Below are 17,988 nucleotides of genomic sequence, written 5' to 3'. Positions count from 1 at the left end.
ATTTCTCCCTAGCACAAGCCAGCTCAGCCCTAAGCTTTCTACGCTCTCTAGCTGCTTCCTTAAGCAGCCTCTTCTGGTTGTCGAGAGCGGCGTACAACTCCCTAACCTCTGTATCAAGCAGGTCGATCGTGGAGTTTACCTCTGAATCGCTCTCGGATCCAGGAGAAGAGCCGGAGTGCGTCGGTGTAGCATGTCCACCCGAAGATGCACGAGTACCATTGGCTTCGCCCGCCATGGTGCAGAAGCTCTTGCGCCGACCGGCCGCCAAGCAAAGGCCGATGAAGCCGGTGGCTTCCTTGTCCCGCTTCTTCTTCTTCTTGTCGTCGTCAAAGGTCGGTGAAGAAGAGCGGTCGGTGTTGGAGCTTCTTGGCCTTGTACTGGAGGCGCTTCTTGAGTGACTCCTTGTCGAAGCGTCCTCCCCGGTCACGACTGCGGTGTTTGTGGTGCCGACGCTCCTTGTTGGAGCTTCCCTCGTCGTGGTCGCGGTGGCGGTAATAGTCGAAGGAGTTGTTCTGGCCACCGCCGGACTTCTTGGGGGCAATCGGCGACGAAGTGATTCAGATCGCCGCAGTTGTAGCACCCAGGGTTCTTCTTCCTCTGCCTGTTGTGGTAGATGCGCTGGAACTTGCTAATCAGGAGGCACAAGTCGTCGTCGCCCAGCGTCTCCAGCTGCTCATCTGAAACAGAAGGCAAAGAGGCAAGAGAAAAGCCAAGAGCAGAGTTAGCGTTAGAGCCCGATCCACCACCTGGGCCAGTCACAAAAGCGACGCTCTTGGAAGGAAGGGCACCATTGAGCTTGACTCGTGTCTGGTTATCCACCTCCGTGGCCTTGAGCTTACTGAAAAGCTCGTTCACCGTCAGAGTCTCATAGCCAACAGACTCAATGATGGTGTTCACCTTGAGATCCCACACAGAGCGATCAAGTGCGTAAAGCAACTTAAGGGCCTTCTCGTGCTCTGTGTACTCAAGGGCACAAGCAGATCTGTTCGCATTGACCTTGTTCACAATCGACTGAAAATGACTGAACATCAGGTCAATGCTCTCACCCGGCTCCTGTGTGAAGTTCTCGTACTCACGCCGGTGAGTCTCGAACAGTCTGGCCTTCACCTGAGGTGTACCCTCGTGGTAGTTCTCAAGGCACGTCCAGATCTTGTGGGCTTCCTGAAAACCCTAGACGCGTGAGAACTCCACACGAGAAACGCCAGCGAACAAGGCATTGACGGCCTTGGCGTTAGCCTCGTGCTGGGTCACCTGAAGAGGCGTGGTCCGAACAGCCAGCTCCTTGTAAAGCTGGTTCGTGGTAATCTCCCAGACCTCGGCTCCCATGCTCTGCAGGAAGGCTCTCATGCGAACCTTCTAGTAGGCATAATCCTCGCCGGAAAACACCGGAATCTTACCAAGACTCGCCATGGTCGCCAAGTGGTTTTCGAACCGGTTAAGGTACTGAAAACCTCAACCAAGCTCTGATACCAATTGAGGGACCGAAACTGGCGACCAGAGGGGGGTGAATGGGAGCCGATAAAAAATTCTCCGAAATTCAAATCGTCGGCCTATGTTCCAAAATCACCGCAAGCCCTCAAACCCAGGTCAGCAAGAATAGCTATGGACCAGCTATCTCGAAGCAGAAGACCCAGGTCGCAGCGCGGAAGCAAAGCGAGAGAAACTTCACAAGTCGCAGCACAGCATACACAGACCGGTCTGACCGGTGTACTGGACCGGTCTGACCGGTCGGGCTGGGAATTTCAAACTGCAGATCAGTCAGACCGGTTGCACAGACCGGTCAGACCGGTCTCTCCCAGACAGCCCGCCAACAAAGCTCCAAATGCCAAATCTCGAGCAAACGAAGCCCAAATCCAACGAAACTTGGAGGAAAGCTTCGTAACTACCCCGTGAATATATTCCCAAAAGATCTTTCCCAAGAGATTAACAGATCATGAGGAATTGAGGGAAGATCAAAGAGAATTGGGGTTTTCTCAAGAACCCAAAAATCTCAATCCGTTAGAACTCGAGATTCCTGCAGATTTGGCACTAGGCTAGATAGATTAGAATCGTCACAACGAGTCCATCAAACCACGAATCGAAGGACTTGACTCCTCCAAACACGAAACACCTTAAAGGAGGAAAAATCAAGTCCAAAAACACAAAGGGAAGGGGAGGACGAAAAGCTCAGCACACATAGGTGAATCTCAACACAATTTCATTCATAATTCACGGAGGAATTCACCTATACAAAGGCTAGAGCCGACCACACCATCATCCACCCTCTAAATCGAAGAGATTAGCTATAATCTAACCTCCCTTTGCGTTGGAGACCTTGGCCCTAACCTAGAGCAGGGGCAGGGAGAAGGAAAAACGAAGAGAAAACAAAAGGCTCAAGAGGCTCAACTAGCCACGGGCTGGTGGGGGTATTTATACCCGGCTGCTGCGGCCAGACCGGTCAGACCGGTCCACGGGACCGGTCAGACCGGTTGGGTCAGCAGCACCCCGCTGTACAGCCTCGATCGGCGGCGGAGCTTCTTTCTTCGACTCGAAGTTTTTGCTGCGATACCGCCACGTTGACGAAGATCCGGTCCGCGGTTTTGGAGGGTCCGCGAAACCCGGGTAGGTGGCCGGTTTTGAGAAAACCGCCAAAACCTCACGCGCGGGAAGATTCCCGCCTCCACGCCGTGGCCCTAGACGCCGTTCCCGCCTCGGCCTTCTGACGGCCCTAGACGCCGCCCGACGCCCGTCACCTCCTCGCCCGCAGCGAGGCCCTAGACGCTGTCGACGTCTGTCGCCTCCGTCAGTCCCAAGACCGATGCCCGTGCCTCCACGACTTGGCGTCTTCAACCGCCGTCCGCCTCCTTGGTTTTGTGGCGCAAACCAAGAAACCCGCCTTCCGTCGCCGCTTGCGCCCTCGATCCAGGAGTGGACGCCACAGCTGCGGCCCGGTCCAAGCTCTGGTCCTGGCTGCCCTTCACCGCCGTCCACCGCACGGTTCATCGGCCACAGCACCTCCACGGCAGCTCCCCGTCGACAATCGACGCCCGTGTACCTGCAATCCAAAGACCAAGCGCACGATCACACCGCACGGTTGACAATTCACTCATCACAGGCAGGATAGAGTACTCTCGTTCCTCACTAACATGGATGGAATCACAGGGAAGGACTTTTTCCCTGATGGATAGCCATCACACACTTTTCCGTGACGGTTACCACTGACAGGAATAGGCTTCCACGTCGGTGACGGTGTAAAACGTCAAGAAAACTTCCTCGTCGGATACAAGACCGTCAAGGAAAATTCAAAATTCTCATGTCGTCCACCTACCGACAGGGATGGCTCAAACTTTCTGTGTCAGCTCTGACTATCAGGGATCCCTAAAACTTTCCCTGTCAGCCACAACTGCCGACACGGTTGATAATTTGATGGATTCTACCAGAAATCTGGTTTTAATTTTTTAAAATAGTTAAGCTCATATATCCATCCAATATCAGCTACAATAACAGCTCATCCAGTCATTCATCCACACATAGGGGAGATAAAATTAACCACAACCATCACTGAAGGTGTTCATACATCAAGCTATTGCTGCAATCCCAGCACACAAGTTGCTAAATTGTTGCTGTTACATATACATATATAGTCACCGTCGTCGACTACATTCTAAATGTCTTGCAAAATATGCATCATCCTAACCTAGTTGCCTAGCACACAAATGAGAATACAAGGTCACCTAAGAGGTTCTTCAATGGCAATATGCTAGCAAGTATAGAAGTTCAGAAGAGGCAATATGTAGTAGCTGCCTAGCACACAAACCAGAATACTTCCGCCTCACAAAATATTACACAACACATTGCTCTTCAAACTTGCTGGTTTCTGGCATAGTGTGAACAAAAGATGCCAGCATCACAAAATACTTACGATCATCATCACAATAGAAGGCTACTCAATGACCATCACTATTGATGTCCAAGTTGGCTGAAGCATGGGAGGATCCATCTCCAGTCTCTCTCTACATCGCCAAATAAGAAACAATCCATGAGGATAGATATTTCATGATTGACCACTATACAGTTAACAAAAAAATAGGTATAATTTATTGGCTCTTAGTCAAAAGTCAATGTTCTAGCAATCTGATCCATCTCAACCTTACCATGTCATTTTCTTCCTCCACAAGCATGTCAGGTGGTATCACTATATTGGCTTTTTCATCAATGATCATTTGCAGGTCTAGCAAAGTAGAATTTGACCTCGAGTACACGATCAGTCCGCTTCACATGTCGGGTCAAGACTGCATTTTGTTGACTTAAGCGATGTTTGTTCTGAACTTCCTCCTCATACATTCTGAAGAGATTTTGGTAAGACCTTGAGGTTGATGGCCTTATCTCATTTGCCTTGGCAGAATCAATAATTGGACCCTTCTTGACAGCACCATCTCCTATTGCAAGATGACCATGGGACAAGCCACCACCAATGTCATATGCTATTTGCCCATCAAAAGGTTGCTCTTGCCAATTATCCGGATACTTCTCCTGGAGTGCTGCATTGTAGTCATCCTAAAAATAACAAAAGTTATTAGTCGCAAACTAAAAACAGAAAAGGAAACACACTTAAGCTTGAAACTAAGTACAAATCCAACTGCTTACAACTAGTTGTTGTGCTCGTTCGCTAGGAATTGGACCAGCATTCCCACTGCAATCGTAATTTTTAATGCCAGATTTCATGCAGCAATAAGTGTTTATAATAATCACTATGTAAGAAGTCCTCAAAGAAGACACCATCATAGGAGACACGATTTCTAAATGCGTCTCCTATGACTCATTGGAGATGTGTGTTGATAACCCACGTCTCTAATAAGTTTGCTAAAAATCTCCATAGATAATCCACGTCTCCTATGAGACGCGTGTTGTAAACTCGTGTCTCCAATAAATTCATCGGTCATGGGAGACACGTTCCGAACCCGTGGCCGTGTTTGGTTACGGTAGAAAAATTTTCGGCACATTTTTCGAGAAGAGAATCTCGTATGCATGGAGTACTAAATGAAGTCTATTTGCAAAACCTTTTCAGGGACGGATGTAATTTTTCGCGTTGAATCTAATGGCAGTAATTAATTAATGATTTGCTACAGTGATGCTACAATACCAATCTCTAATCGCACGATCAAATGCCTCATTAGATTCGTCTCGCGATTTACACGGGGGTTGTGGATGTGGTTTTGTAATTAGGCTTCATTTGATACTCTAAATTAGTGGTTAAAGGTGCTACAATAATTTCATGGAATTTAACCAAACACGGCCCGTGTCTCCTTTAGTATAGTCCGGACCCAAGGTTTTTATTCAATCTGGCCTCATCTCTCTATCTCATCTCTCTCTCCGTCTCCCCTCCCCCGATCCAAATCCTCCCCCCACCGCCACCCCCTCCGTTGCCAGCGGCGGGAGCTCGAGGCTCGGGCGGACGTGGCCGACCGGCGCGGGAGCTCCACGCGGGAGGCGACCCGGCGGCGCGGGAGCTCCATGCGGGCGGAGGCGGCCCGGCAGCGTGGGACCTCCACACGTGGGCGGAGGCGCCCCAGTGGTGCGGGAGCTCGACGTGGAGTGGAGGCACGAGAGCTCCACTGGGCCGCCAGCATGCGGCCGCCGGTGATGCTCTGCCTCGCTCGAGGCCACGGCCCTCCTCGCCGTCGCACCGGCCGCTGTCTTTTACCTCCCCGGCGTCGCGCCCAATGACTTCATGAAGGACCCCTTGCATCCTCAAGAGTCAAGACCACTCAAGTTTCAACACGAGCTTCCAGGTATTACAAATCTATAGCGCTAATCCTTTTCCCTCTCTACTTCTAATTCTGTTTTAATCCTATCAGATGTGTTGCGTCTCTTTTCTCTTCTATAGGTCAGTTGGCAATCTAGATCTACTAATTTCAATTAGTAATCTAGGTCTACTCATTTCTCTTCGCTAGGTTCATTCAGAGAGGGATTACTTTCCAATTGAAAATAAAAAGGGTTAAACCAGATTACACTGTGTATTTAAACAACTGTAATTTATGGACATTTCTTGCTTTGGGGGGAAACAATTTTGAAGGTGATGTATTAAATGTGAAGTAAAGTTGAATAATGCTCTGAACCAATACTTTTTTATATTAATTGTTTAGTGGTAAGGTGAAAAGGAAATATAAAACAAAGTTGACTAATGCTCTATTCTTTAGAGTTGCAGCCCTTGAATGGTTGTCTCATGATCAAAACATTTGGTGGCCTGAACCAACAATAACTTCCTGTTGTTCCAGCAATATTAATTTTTTGGACAATATATGCTCATATATTGCTAGATTGGTACCTGCACTTATTAGGTGAACCTCTATACTGCTAGATTGTTTATTGCAACTTACAACTGTATTTATTTTTGCTAAACCAATGTGTAGTTCCAACTTAAATCCTACTAGCTCCTGCTTAATTTTTACCTGACCCCTTGGTACTATGAGCTATTCAGTTGAGCACCAAGGGATTAGATTAATTATGAATTTAAAGAAGCACTGCAAGTATATACCTTGAACTGATCTGCATATCATGAAAGCTTGTGTACCTTAAACTACTTCTTTCTGCAAAACATCCATATGGATTCGCTTTGCCCTGACTTAAATTATACTTATGCTTGACCAGGTTGTATGTTAGTGATATTACCTATTGCCAGTTAGCTTTTCCTTAGTAAATTCCTATATAGCACCAGTTGTCGTCTGCAAGTTCACTATGCCTAAAAATAAATTTAAATGTCCAAGATAGTTGACAGCCTAACAATATTTTCTTTTATTACAGCTTCTCTCACCAATAGGAATATTTAGCCTGAACAATATGCGAGTAGCTTATTGGCACAATATTGTACCTAGCCTGAAAAACCATTGGTCTCAAGAAAAGAACCCCCAACAACCGAATCACAAGCTGACAAGAAAGAAACTATGTGTTGGGAACCGAGGTGGCCCTAATACCTCGCCTAGGCGATACGGCGGTGGTGGATCGCCTCGCCTCGCCTTACCGCTTTAAAAACATAGCCTAATACCCACTAAGCTGAGGACCTACACCTAAGACATACCAACTCACTCTAGAGTCGGTTAGCCTTTTCAATTTCTTGCTACTTAGTGTGTAAAGTCCTTTCAGCAGCAGAGCCGCTCTCTTGTTTCCGGATGGCAGAGCCTACCAACAGATGAAGCTGGCTTCCGAGAAGCAGAGCCTTCCTACGATGAACCCTAGACCTTATGTGATTCTGGGTGGCAGAGCCAACCTACGATAGATCACAACTTATACACTAAGTACTTAGAAACTGAAAGACTAACACTTACAAAACACTTGCTTTATTACAACACAATCAGAGTGATTAAAACCCACTCCCCTTTGCCCTCACCGCCGCATCCCACAGGAAAAGTTGCACACGTGTCGCTCCCCCGCGAGCTCAGACTGTTTTGCAAAAATGCCCTCCGGTTTCATAGGAATCACAGCTCAATCGAACACACCTGAAACGCACAATAACTACGGGCATATATTTTACAAATAAACCCTCATACTTAAATTTATTTCAACACGAAGAAGCGAAATACAGATAGTGCTATCATTTTCACAGAAACCACCTCAAGGACATTTTCCAAATACCCCCTCCCACCACCCAACCGGCCACCTCCCCAACCCCAACTCTAACCCTCCTCAGTCCTCCCCGCCTTCCGCCGCCATCTCCCCTCCCTCTCCGCCTACCTCCGCCGCTCCTCCCCGCCGGTCGGGGCCCTCACGGGAGCGGCCGGTGCCTAGTGCCGCGGCGCCCTTGCTGGGGTGGCCTGCGCCCAGCCCCGCGTCCCTCGCCCGACGCGGCTCTCCTCCCCGGCTGCGCTCCCCGCCCTCACCCCTCCGTGCGGCACGGGCCACCGTGGATCTAGCAGGTCGCAGCCTACCTCCCGCGGCTGCTCGTTGGTGAGCGCGTCCTCGAAAGACTCATGCTCCGCCTCCTCTTGCTCCGCCCTCGGCGCCTCCCCGCTGGCCGCGGCCCTTGCTTCCTCCTCGGGCGCCGGTTCCTCCATCTCCTAATCTGCTAATCTGCTGCTCTACTCTTGCTTCTCTGAATCTACTACTACTACTCTGCTGCTCGACCAACCACAGCCGTGGACGCGGCGCTGGCTAACTTCGGCGCCCACTTCGAGCGCCTCTTCGCGTCCCCCGACCCGGCCTCCGACGGCAAGGTGAAACTGCAGGTCCTCCTGGCGGACCGCGATTCCGGCTCCTCCCTCACTTGTTGCCCAGGTAAGACTCCTCTTCCCTGGCAGTAAGTAGCCCACTGTGCCTAACCCCCTCCCTTCACATCCTGCTGTGTGAAATAAACACCCAAACCCCTAATCTATGGTAACGGATGGTATTTGTATTCAGATCTGACCATGATTTCATCTACTAAATTCGATCTTTTTTTGGCATATTACAATCTGTCGCTGGTTACAAATAAAAGATTTAACTGTAAGCGATATTACAATCAACATATTTATCTGCGTTTTTCCTTTGGGATCAAAAGGCCATTGATATAATATAAGCAACACATTTGTTGTCTTGTGTTTTCCACTGAAATCAGAAGGCCTGTCAATAATAGGAAATGTAGTGTTCATGTCCATTTTACCTGCTCTGCTTGTGTGGTCATGTACCATTGGCATGACCTGAGAGGTGGGACAATCATTTAATAGCGTCATTGTTTGTTTAAACTTGCTTCTCCTTGATTTCTCTGTAGAAGTTATATTTCTCTGTAGAAGTTATGTTTTTCTCCATGCCTCTTAACTGTACATGAAAGGAAAAAATGTATCCATTTTGCTTTGTGCCTATTTCTTTTATGGAACCTCTAAGGTGTTTTCCCTCAACCTATGTTATTTACTCCTAAGGTGTTACAGTACATGTGTAATAAATTAGCCTTGTACAGTCTTGTGACAGGAAGGGGTATTTCTCTTGATTGGATTCGTTCACTCCCTCAAAAGTTATGGATCTGAAAAATTCTCATTCAAGATGTAGACTGCTCATCGAAAAATTCTCATTCAAGATGCAGACTGCTCATCGATCTAGCTCTGACTCTAACCTTGTGTATACATGTGCATTGTTTTTTTTTTGCCAAACCGATTTATTAAGTGCGTTAGATCTGCACTGATGTTTAATCTTTTTCCTTGAAAATTTAGATACATGTTTTGCATTCTTCTAGTTCCCCCATTTGAAGCCTCTGTATCATTTAGCTTCTTGGCCATGACATCTACTGTTATTATTTTCTTTTCTTAGAGGCTCACGAATTACTTTTCATTGGTCTGACACATAGCTGTTTGTGTTGGTTATGCTTGTGGACGTGCTGCATCAGTGATCCGAGACCAGGAAGTGGGCTTTTTCTGCATCAACTGAAAAGGATTGGTGCTTCTGTTAGCAGAAAAAACTTAGGCTATGAAAATTTTCATTTTATCAGCAAGCAATTTAACCTAACCAAGTGTTTTTTTCCCTTCTGATTCCATTATGGTTGTACCTCTCTCTGATTGTCATCTTGTGATAATAATTAGTAAAGAAAATTCACACCTGGTGTCAAATCAGTACTAAAGTTTGTAGATTATAGGTATCATAGGAATACATGTAAGAAAAATATAGAATATTGTTATATTGAAGTAAGAGTAAAGATTAAGTTGTAAATAGGATTGAGATCAGGTCCTACATATATGTTGAATTGGCATATATAGTTTGCATACAGGACCTGTCATGTTTAATACTTGAAGTGATGATAGAAGGCCAAGTGCCAATTGGTTCAAGCTTTAAGAGATGCTATGTTGGAAGTATTATCAAGCTTTTTCAATTGCACTATATTATGAGAAGCACAAGAGGGTCAATGAGGCAGAGAGGGATGTACAATCTAGGGATCCAGAAGTAAGCAAGCTCTTATCTCATAGCCTCTTTTTTTATTTTACCAAGACAAAGTTTTTTTTTCTTATTTGACATAATTAGTTGACAGCTCAAATAGCAAATTTACCATAATATTTTAAATAATATGCCCTCTTTGAGTAACTAACTAACCAATCAATCATTTCTTATTAATTAGTCCGTCTACTTAACTGAGGGGGAGACAGAAAAAGCTCATGATAGTGTTGTACCGAACTATTGATATGTGCTGCTACATCCTTCTATTACGGTGATTGTGCCGAGCTATTATTTTAGTTGATGATCCCACGTTGATTCCAACTTTGTTAACTATATTGTCATGTGCTAACGATAAAAATATTAATGGTGTGTAGAGTGCAGCCACATTGTATCCTGGGCCACTAAAGAAAGGAGATGGATTCGTATAAGTTCAGAGATAGCATTTTGCTTTGATTTTTTTACTCCCCTGCTTGCTTATTTGCGTATTCATCAATGTTTGGTAAACCACGAGCCGCTTGTTTTACTTGGTTCTTACTACTAGCTTCTTGCTTACTATTAATTGGAAAACAACCCTCCTTCGTTAAATGTTGAACTTTCTTAGCTACTCTCGAGCACCCTCTCCTTCAAATTAAATAAAGCACTCGAGTCCCTTGAACTTAGCTACTTTCTGATACAAGTAATTTGAGTATGGAGATTTCGTAGAAGATGATGGCAAAGTCTCTTGCTATGGTTCAGCGATGGCTACAAATGTTTTTACTGCCAAAGTCCATTTGGAAGAGAGTTGGATGAACTTATATATCATGGTGTATTGCTTAATTTATTGAAAGAAATGCTAACTTGATTAACTAGCTTCGTGTGCCACATTCATGTCTTTCATAGTATTAAAACATATGCTTGTGGATCCCAATCTGCCTCAAAATAGTAGGTTGTTAAGATTCATACCATGTTCTATATGCTTTGTGGATATATTAAATCTTTTTACGGCGTGTAGCAACGCATGGGCATGAACCTATGTTGTAATATTTATGATCCAAATGCCGGATAGACACCTACTATGGATAGTGTACCCACACTGCTTAAATGCTAGGATATTAACGATGTATTATTACTATAATTTGTGATTTTGTGTTGAATTTATCTTATCTGCATGCTATTTATCACATTTATTACTTATACTTGATTGTTTAAACGGTTGGGCGCGCATCGCGCGCCTCATGTTCTAGTAGTATTACACAAGACACTCTTTAGTGGCTACCTAGCACTCACCCTCTCATGCTCTCACCTAGCTATCTACCTTGCTCTCATCTACCATGCTCTTGGATGGATGACATGGCAAGGGAGGGGGTCTCTATTTATAGGGTTACAAGGCCATTGGATTATTGACATATGGCAAAATCATAGCCCTTGATCTAAATTCTACACTCTTCCATGAAAATATTAGTCCTAGAAATATCTTTGATTTATTTTATTTAGATATTCTAGAGAACTCCGTGGAAAATAGCTTATCCTTGAATTGTGGAGAAGAGTGTAGAAGTTTGACTTGCTTCCTTCAACACTATGCAAGTTTAATATACGAATCATCTCCATCGACTCATCATTTTCCACCTAATTTTTAGGTATGTTAAATTTACTCATTAGCATTTGATTACTTGAATAATATACTCCTGATAACCATTTTGTTACTGATAACACATGTTCCAATGACAAATCTTGCAGGGATCCTGATTTTTTACATTCCTAACTCTATCAGGGTCCAAAACTCTCTTCTATTACAGCTTCTATTGCCAATTGCAGTATTTTTTTTATGAACATTATGCAAGTACCCTGGCACAACATTGCACCTGTTCCAGATAGCTGCATTTTGGTGTGGTTAATATCTGATTGCATGTTTCTGATAGTTGCATTTTGGTGTGGTTAACATCTGATGCTTGCTGTTAGTCTACCTGAACGAATTTTTTATATTATAAACATTGTTCAGTTATAGGTCAGACACATCTACAGCACATATGAGCCCCTTTGACTGCCTTTGTCTGTCTCTGCTGGAGTAGATAGCACTGCTGAAATTGATCTCTGGTATTTTATATTCAATTTATTTTCACATATGTGCAACATTCAGAAAAAGGCACCAGTATCTCTAATTGCATCTGTCAGTTTCAGTTCATAAGAACAACACAAGAAGCTACACTGTTGGAATTTGTCTTGTGGAATTATACATGTTTTTCTTAAAAATAGCTACAAGTGTTGGTCTGCTTTCTTTTTTAGTTTTGTGTTAAGTTCATTTACCATTACAGTTTTTTTTTGACAGATTGGGCACTTATGTTTTGGCTGAATCACAAATAGAGGGGGATGGAAATTGTCAGGTTTGTTTTTCAAGCACTAGTGTACATTTCATTCAGTTCATTGAATATATTATGCTACACCATCAGCATCCTGATACTAAAAAATTAATTGGTCTCTCCTAAAAATTAACTCCGCCTATGCTGACTGGAAGACTCTCTCTCCTGAGTCGTTTCAGCATAGCCGGTCCCAAGCCCGGATAAAGGAGGATGGTTGCGTTAGGTTTTGGCAAACCAGCATAAAAATAGCCACTCTAATGGTTTTGAAACCCACAAGAAACTCGTTGGGGCGTAACCCTCTTAGCGACGCGCTACATCGGAACTCGGGTGTGGTGATAAATGGGCAAGGGCCGGGTCGCCATCCCCCCAAGGGCGCGTCGTATCATGACCTGGGTACGATGATAAGTGAGCAAGGGTCGGGTCATCACTTGAATGGCGCGCTACATCTACGCCCAGGTGTAGTGAAAAATGAGCAAGGGTCTTCGCACTTCTCTCGACGGGTGCGAAGGGTAAGGAAGCTAGCCGAGCCAATTAGGATTTGTATAGGTAGCTGGAACGTAGGGTCCCTAACGGGTAAGTTGCGAGAGCTAGTTGATGTAGCAATTAGGAGGCGTGTAAATATTCTATGCGTTCAGAAGACTAAATGGAAGGGCCAGAAGGCGAAGGAGATTAAGGATACTGGCTTCAAGCTTTGGTACACGGGAGCAACTCCGGGTAGGAATGGTGTAGGCATCTTGATTGATAGGAGCCTTAAGGATGGAGTCGTAGAGGTTAGAAGGCAAGGCGACCGGATTATCCTAATCCGGTTGGTAGTTGGAGATTCGGTTTTGAATGTGATCAGTGCCTATGCCCCTCAGGTAGGCCTTAGTGAGAACACCAAGATGCAGTTCTGGGAAGATCTAGATAGCATGGTTAATACCGTGCCTACCAGCGAGAAACTCTTCATAGGAGATCTCAACGGCCACGTGGGTGCGACTAATGTAGGGTTCGAGCGAGTGCACGGGGGTTTTGGGTACGGTAGCAGGAGTCAAGAGGGGGAGGATGTGTTGAACTTCGCGTTAGCCTATGACTTGTTGATAGTGAATACCGTATTTAAGAAGAGGGAATCCCATCTTGTGACGTTTCGTAGTGGACAACACTTGAGCCAGATCGACTTTATCCTTACTAGGATGGAGGATAGACGTGATTGCTTAGATTGTAAGGTGATACCTGGGGAGTGTGTTGTCCCTCAACACAAGCTTGTGGTGGCGGACTTTCGTCTTCGGGTACGTGTCCACCGGGACAAACGTGCCAAGATTGCGAGAACAAAGTGGTGGAAGCTTAGAGGGGAAGCGGCACAAGCGTTTAAGGAAAGGATGCTAGGTGAGGGGCCTTGGGAAGAAGGAGAAAACGCAGATGACATGTGGCTAAAGATGGCAACATGTGTTCGGAAGGTGGCCTCAGAGGTGTTTGGCGTGAGTAGGGGAGGCAAACAGGAGGGGAAAGACACCTGGTGGTGGAATGACGAGGTGCAAAGGGCTATTAAGGAGAAGGAGTGTTTCAAGCGCCTCCACCTTGACAAGAGTGCAGCCAACATCGAGGGCTATAAATTAGCGAATAGGGTTGCAAAGCGAGCTGTGAATGTAGCAAAGGGTAAGGCGTATGATGACTTGTATCAGCGGCTAGGCACGAAAGAAGGGGAGAAGGATATTTATAGGATGGCTAGGATCCGCGAGCAGAAGACAAGGGACATCAACCAAATCAAATGCATTAAGGATGGGACAGATCGACTGCTAGTGAAGGATGAGGAGATCATGGATAGATGGAGAGAGTACTTCGACATGTTGTTTAATGGGGAGAGGGCCCTACTCTTGAGTTAGATGACTCTTTTGACGATACCAACAGACGTTTTGTGAGAAGAATTCAGGAGGTAGAGATCGGGGAGGCTTTGAAGAGGATGAAGGGAGGTAAATCGATGGGCCCTGATGATATCCCCATTGAGGGGTGGAGATGCTTAGGAGATAGAGCAATAGTATGGTTAACTAAGCTTTTTAATCTCATTTTTCGGTCAAACAAGATGCTGAAAGAATGGAGGAGAAGTATATTAGTACCTATCTTCAAAAACAAGGGTGATGTTCAAAGTTGTACTAACTACCGTAGGATTAAGCTGATAAGCCATACGATGAAGCTTTGGGAGAGGGTTATCGAGCATCGCCCAAGAAGAGTGACAAGTGTGACCCAAAACCAATTTGGGTTCATGCCTGGAAGGTTAACCATGGAGGCGATTTTCTTAATACGACAATTGATGGAGAGATATAGGGAACAGAAGGACTTGCACATGATCTTCATTGACCTTGAGAAGGCATATGACAAAGTACCGAGAAATGTCATGTGGTGGGCCTTGGAGAAGCACAAAGTCCCAACTAAGTATATTACCCTCATTAAGGATATGTACAAGGATGCGACGACGTTTGTCTGGACATGTGATGGCAACACCACTGACTTTCCTATTAACATAGGCCTACACCAGGGGTTAGCATGGAGCCCTTATTTATTTGCTTTAGTGATGGATGAGGTCACAAGGGATATACAAGGTGAGATCCCTTGGTGTATGCTCTTTGCTGATGATGTGGTGCTAGTTGACGAGAGTAGGGCAGGGGTTAATAGGAAGTTAGAGCTGTGGAGACGCACGTTAGAGTCGAAAGGGTTCAGACTTAGTATGACCAAAACCGAGTACATGATGTGCGATTTCAGCGCGACTAGGCATGAGGGGGGAGACGTTAGTCTAGATGGACAAGTGATGGTCCAGAAGGATACTTTTCGGTATTTAGGATCGGTGCTACAAAAGGATGGCGACATTGATGAAAATGTTAGGTATAGAATTTCAGCTGGCTGGTTGAAGTGGCGGCAAGGTTCTGGCATCCTTTGTGACAAGAGGGTGCCACAAAAGCTAAAAGGCAAATTCTATAGGACAGCAATTCGTTCGGCGATGCTATACGGTGCTGAATGTTGGCCTACAAAAAGGCGACATGTCCAACAACTGAGTGTAGCAGAGATGCGGATGTTGCGGTGGTTTTGCGGGCACACAAGGAGGTATAGAGTCCGGAACGAAGTTATTCGGGATAGGGTCGGAGTGGCACCAATTGAGGAGAAACTTATCCCGCATCGGCTGAGATGGTTTGGACATGTCCAACGAATGCCTCCTGAGGCGCCGGTGCGTAATGGGGTTCTTGAGCGGGTCGATAATGTAAAGAGGGGTAGAGGTAGACCTAAACTGACGTGGGATGAGTCGGTTAAGAGAGACCTTAAGAATTAGAATATCTCTAAAGAGATAGCTTTGGATAGGAGCGCTTGGAGACTAGCTATCAATGTGCTAACCTTGAACTTATTTCTTTCGGGTTTCATCTCTAGCCTACCCCAACTTGCTTGGGAAAAAAGGCTATGTTGTTGTTGTTGTTGTTGTTGTTGTTGTTGTTGTCTCTCCTAAAAGGAAATTAACTGGTTTGTGTTGTCTGAGCTCAAAATATTAAGCCATCCAGCAATACTTGGCTTTGTGAACACCTTGTGGCCTTCGTTTCCAGGCTTCCTTTGACCAATACATATATTACCACACTACATATTTAATCATTGGATAATAGTAGATTGGATACTTTTAGACCACCTATGAAACATTCAAGCCTGCTATGAGTTCAACCTTGATAAAAAAAATGTTATGAAAAAAAACTGGAGAGTCCACTGAAGTTGCTCTGCGTGTGCTTGTGGAGAGGGTCAGTTACTGCAGATAGATAAACATATCTACGCGCTTCTCCTTCCATGGAAAATATTAAGTTTGATTTAATTTTCATTGTATTAAACTCAGATTTGGTGTCTTTGGTTGGTAGTAGTACATACAGAATAGGAGTAGTTTGAGGTTCTAGCGCTTTCAGTCAAGAATTACTTAATTTGCTTCCAATAACTCTACAGAAAAGCTTTGCAGTAAAGCACTCCCTTCAGCTTGCCAGATTTGACGGTAGGATGTTTACTAGTGGGGAATCTTTCGTAATGTATGAGGATTCACATCTACATCTATTACAAGTTTCTAATTGTATACTGGCTTGCTATTTTTTTCGTGGGATTATGCCTAGTGTTCTGATCTTACCTTGGTTCTTCCAGGTTACCAAGGTTCACAAAGACATTTTTCGGAAATCCTGGTTAGTGTTTAGTTACACAGCAGTTTTGGTTCCTATAATTGAATTTTGCTGTCCTTGGGTACAGGTCGAAGTGCGAGATGTTGTGGAGAGTTTCTAGCTTCTTGAAGTTGCAACGCAACAGGTCAGATAAACTTGCTTGGCTATGTTCTTCATGCTCAGTTTTTCCTCGCAACCTATGTTTTTCCAATTGTTTCTGCAACATATATGCATTTATTTGCAATTATGATAGCACTTTAGAGTTCACATATTCTTGTAGGTCAAAGCAATTGGAGAAGAAATGGGCATCAAGTGAAATGGTGTCTTATTTTTGTTTCTGCACAAGATAATAGTAGATTTGTATGAGTTCAATAGATTTGGATTGTATTTGTAATGTATACAATGGATTAAGCATGTGAATTTGTGATGTAAAGAATGGATAAAACATGTTTATATGTGATGTATATAAATGTGTATGTTGTCCTCCTTTTTCATTTTTCTTTTTGTTTTCTTATTCATCATTATAAAGTCATTGGAGACATGAGTTAACAACCTGCGTCTCCTATGTGAAGTCATTGGAGACGCGAGTTAACAACCTGTGTCTTCTATGTGAAAGTCATTGGAGATGCGGGTTTATAAAAATGCGTCTCCAATGATACCTCTTATAGGAGATGCGAAAAAATTGCATCTCCTATAACTTCACATCAGAGATACGAATTTGGAGGAAAAAAAACGTGTCTCCTATGTGAGTTAACCCGCATCTCCTACAAGACTTTCTTACTACAAGACTTTCTTACATAGTGAGTGGCCTTCTCAAGTCCATACTTTGCTTCCTTTGTGACATAAAAAAAGTTGTCAATGGTAATTCCTAAGCAGAATTCATGACATAGAAGAAAATGTTTATTATTCAGAAATGCAGCATGAGCCAGAAGCTTATGAGATATTGCTGAGTCTCAACTAAAGGCCTGGAGCCACCCCTGTTTTGAGCGCCATTAGGATTTTTTTCCGAGAACCTTGCCCAATCTTTCTTTTCTTCAAGAATTCATCAGAGCACCAAAAGGTACAAATGGATGAATGCAAGGGCGGGGCGTGAGATGAGCGGGTACAGGGGGCGGGTAAGAGAATGGATCGGTGACAAAAATATTATTATTTGGCAGAAACATCTCCTAACTCACGGTTTCTATAGGTCTACACCTCCTCCCACCTCCCTCAGACGCGACAGGTGGGATCAGCGTGAGGGGTACGGTGGACCTAATTTAAGTGAGAAAAGTTTTCAATTATTTTTTATTTTTATAGTATAGATAGATAGAAGACTAGCTATCCCAGTTGCGAAGTTGATGGCACTCGTCTATACCCTATACCCAACGCGCTTTCATTGCTATGGTAGGCTCCTCTCTCATGACGGATATCGTGTTTGATAAATATGCATATATCGGCACAAATATCATCAATATCATCATTGCTTATGGTTTTGTTGATGGTTCGAATCTGCGTCAATTGCAACAAAAAAGTTACATGAGAAAAGAAGGATTAGTATTAATTAAATTATATTGTTAATGACATGAAAAAGGAATGATTTGAATATAAACATGGGTATAGTATTGACGTACGCCTTTGGAGTTTGTTCAGTGGAG

The 17,988-nt window shown here is 44.5% G+C and overlaps 1 long non-coding RNA gene across 4 annotated transcripts; it reads left to right on the top strand.

The window, feature by feature from the left end:
• The first annotated feature begins 5,362 nt into the window (after positions 1-5,362).
• Positions 5,363-16,853, top strand: LOC120655158. Of its 4 annotated transcripts, none has more exons than XR_005667349.1 (4): positions 5,363-7,923; positions 8,110-12,233; positions 16,341-16,499; positions 16,635-16,853. It is a non-coding gene; the product is annotated as an uncharacterized LOC120655158 (long non-coding RNA). The 4 variants fall into 4 exon arrangements; XR_005667348.1 differs by having other exon boundaries at positions 5,363-11,489; positions 12,179-12,233; XR_005667347.1 differs by having other exon boundaries at positions 5,363-12,233.
• Positions 16,854-17,988: the final 1,135 nt, after the last annotated feature.

The sequence above is a fragment of the Panicum virgatum genome, chromosome 1N (assembly GCF_016808335.1).
Source record: "Panicum virgatum strain AP13 chromosome 1N, P.virgatum_v5, whole genome shotgun sequence".
Taxonomy (NCBI): Eukaryota; Viridiplantae; Streptophyta; class Magnoliopsida; order Poales; family Poaceae; genus Panicum; species Panicum virgatum.
This window is presented reverse-complemented; position numbering and strand designations above follow the sequence as displayed.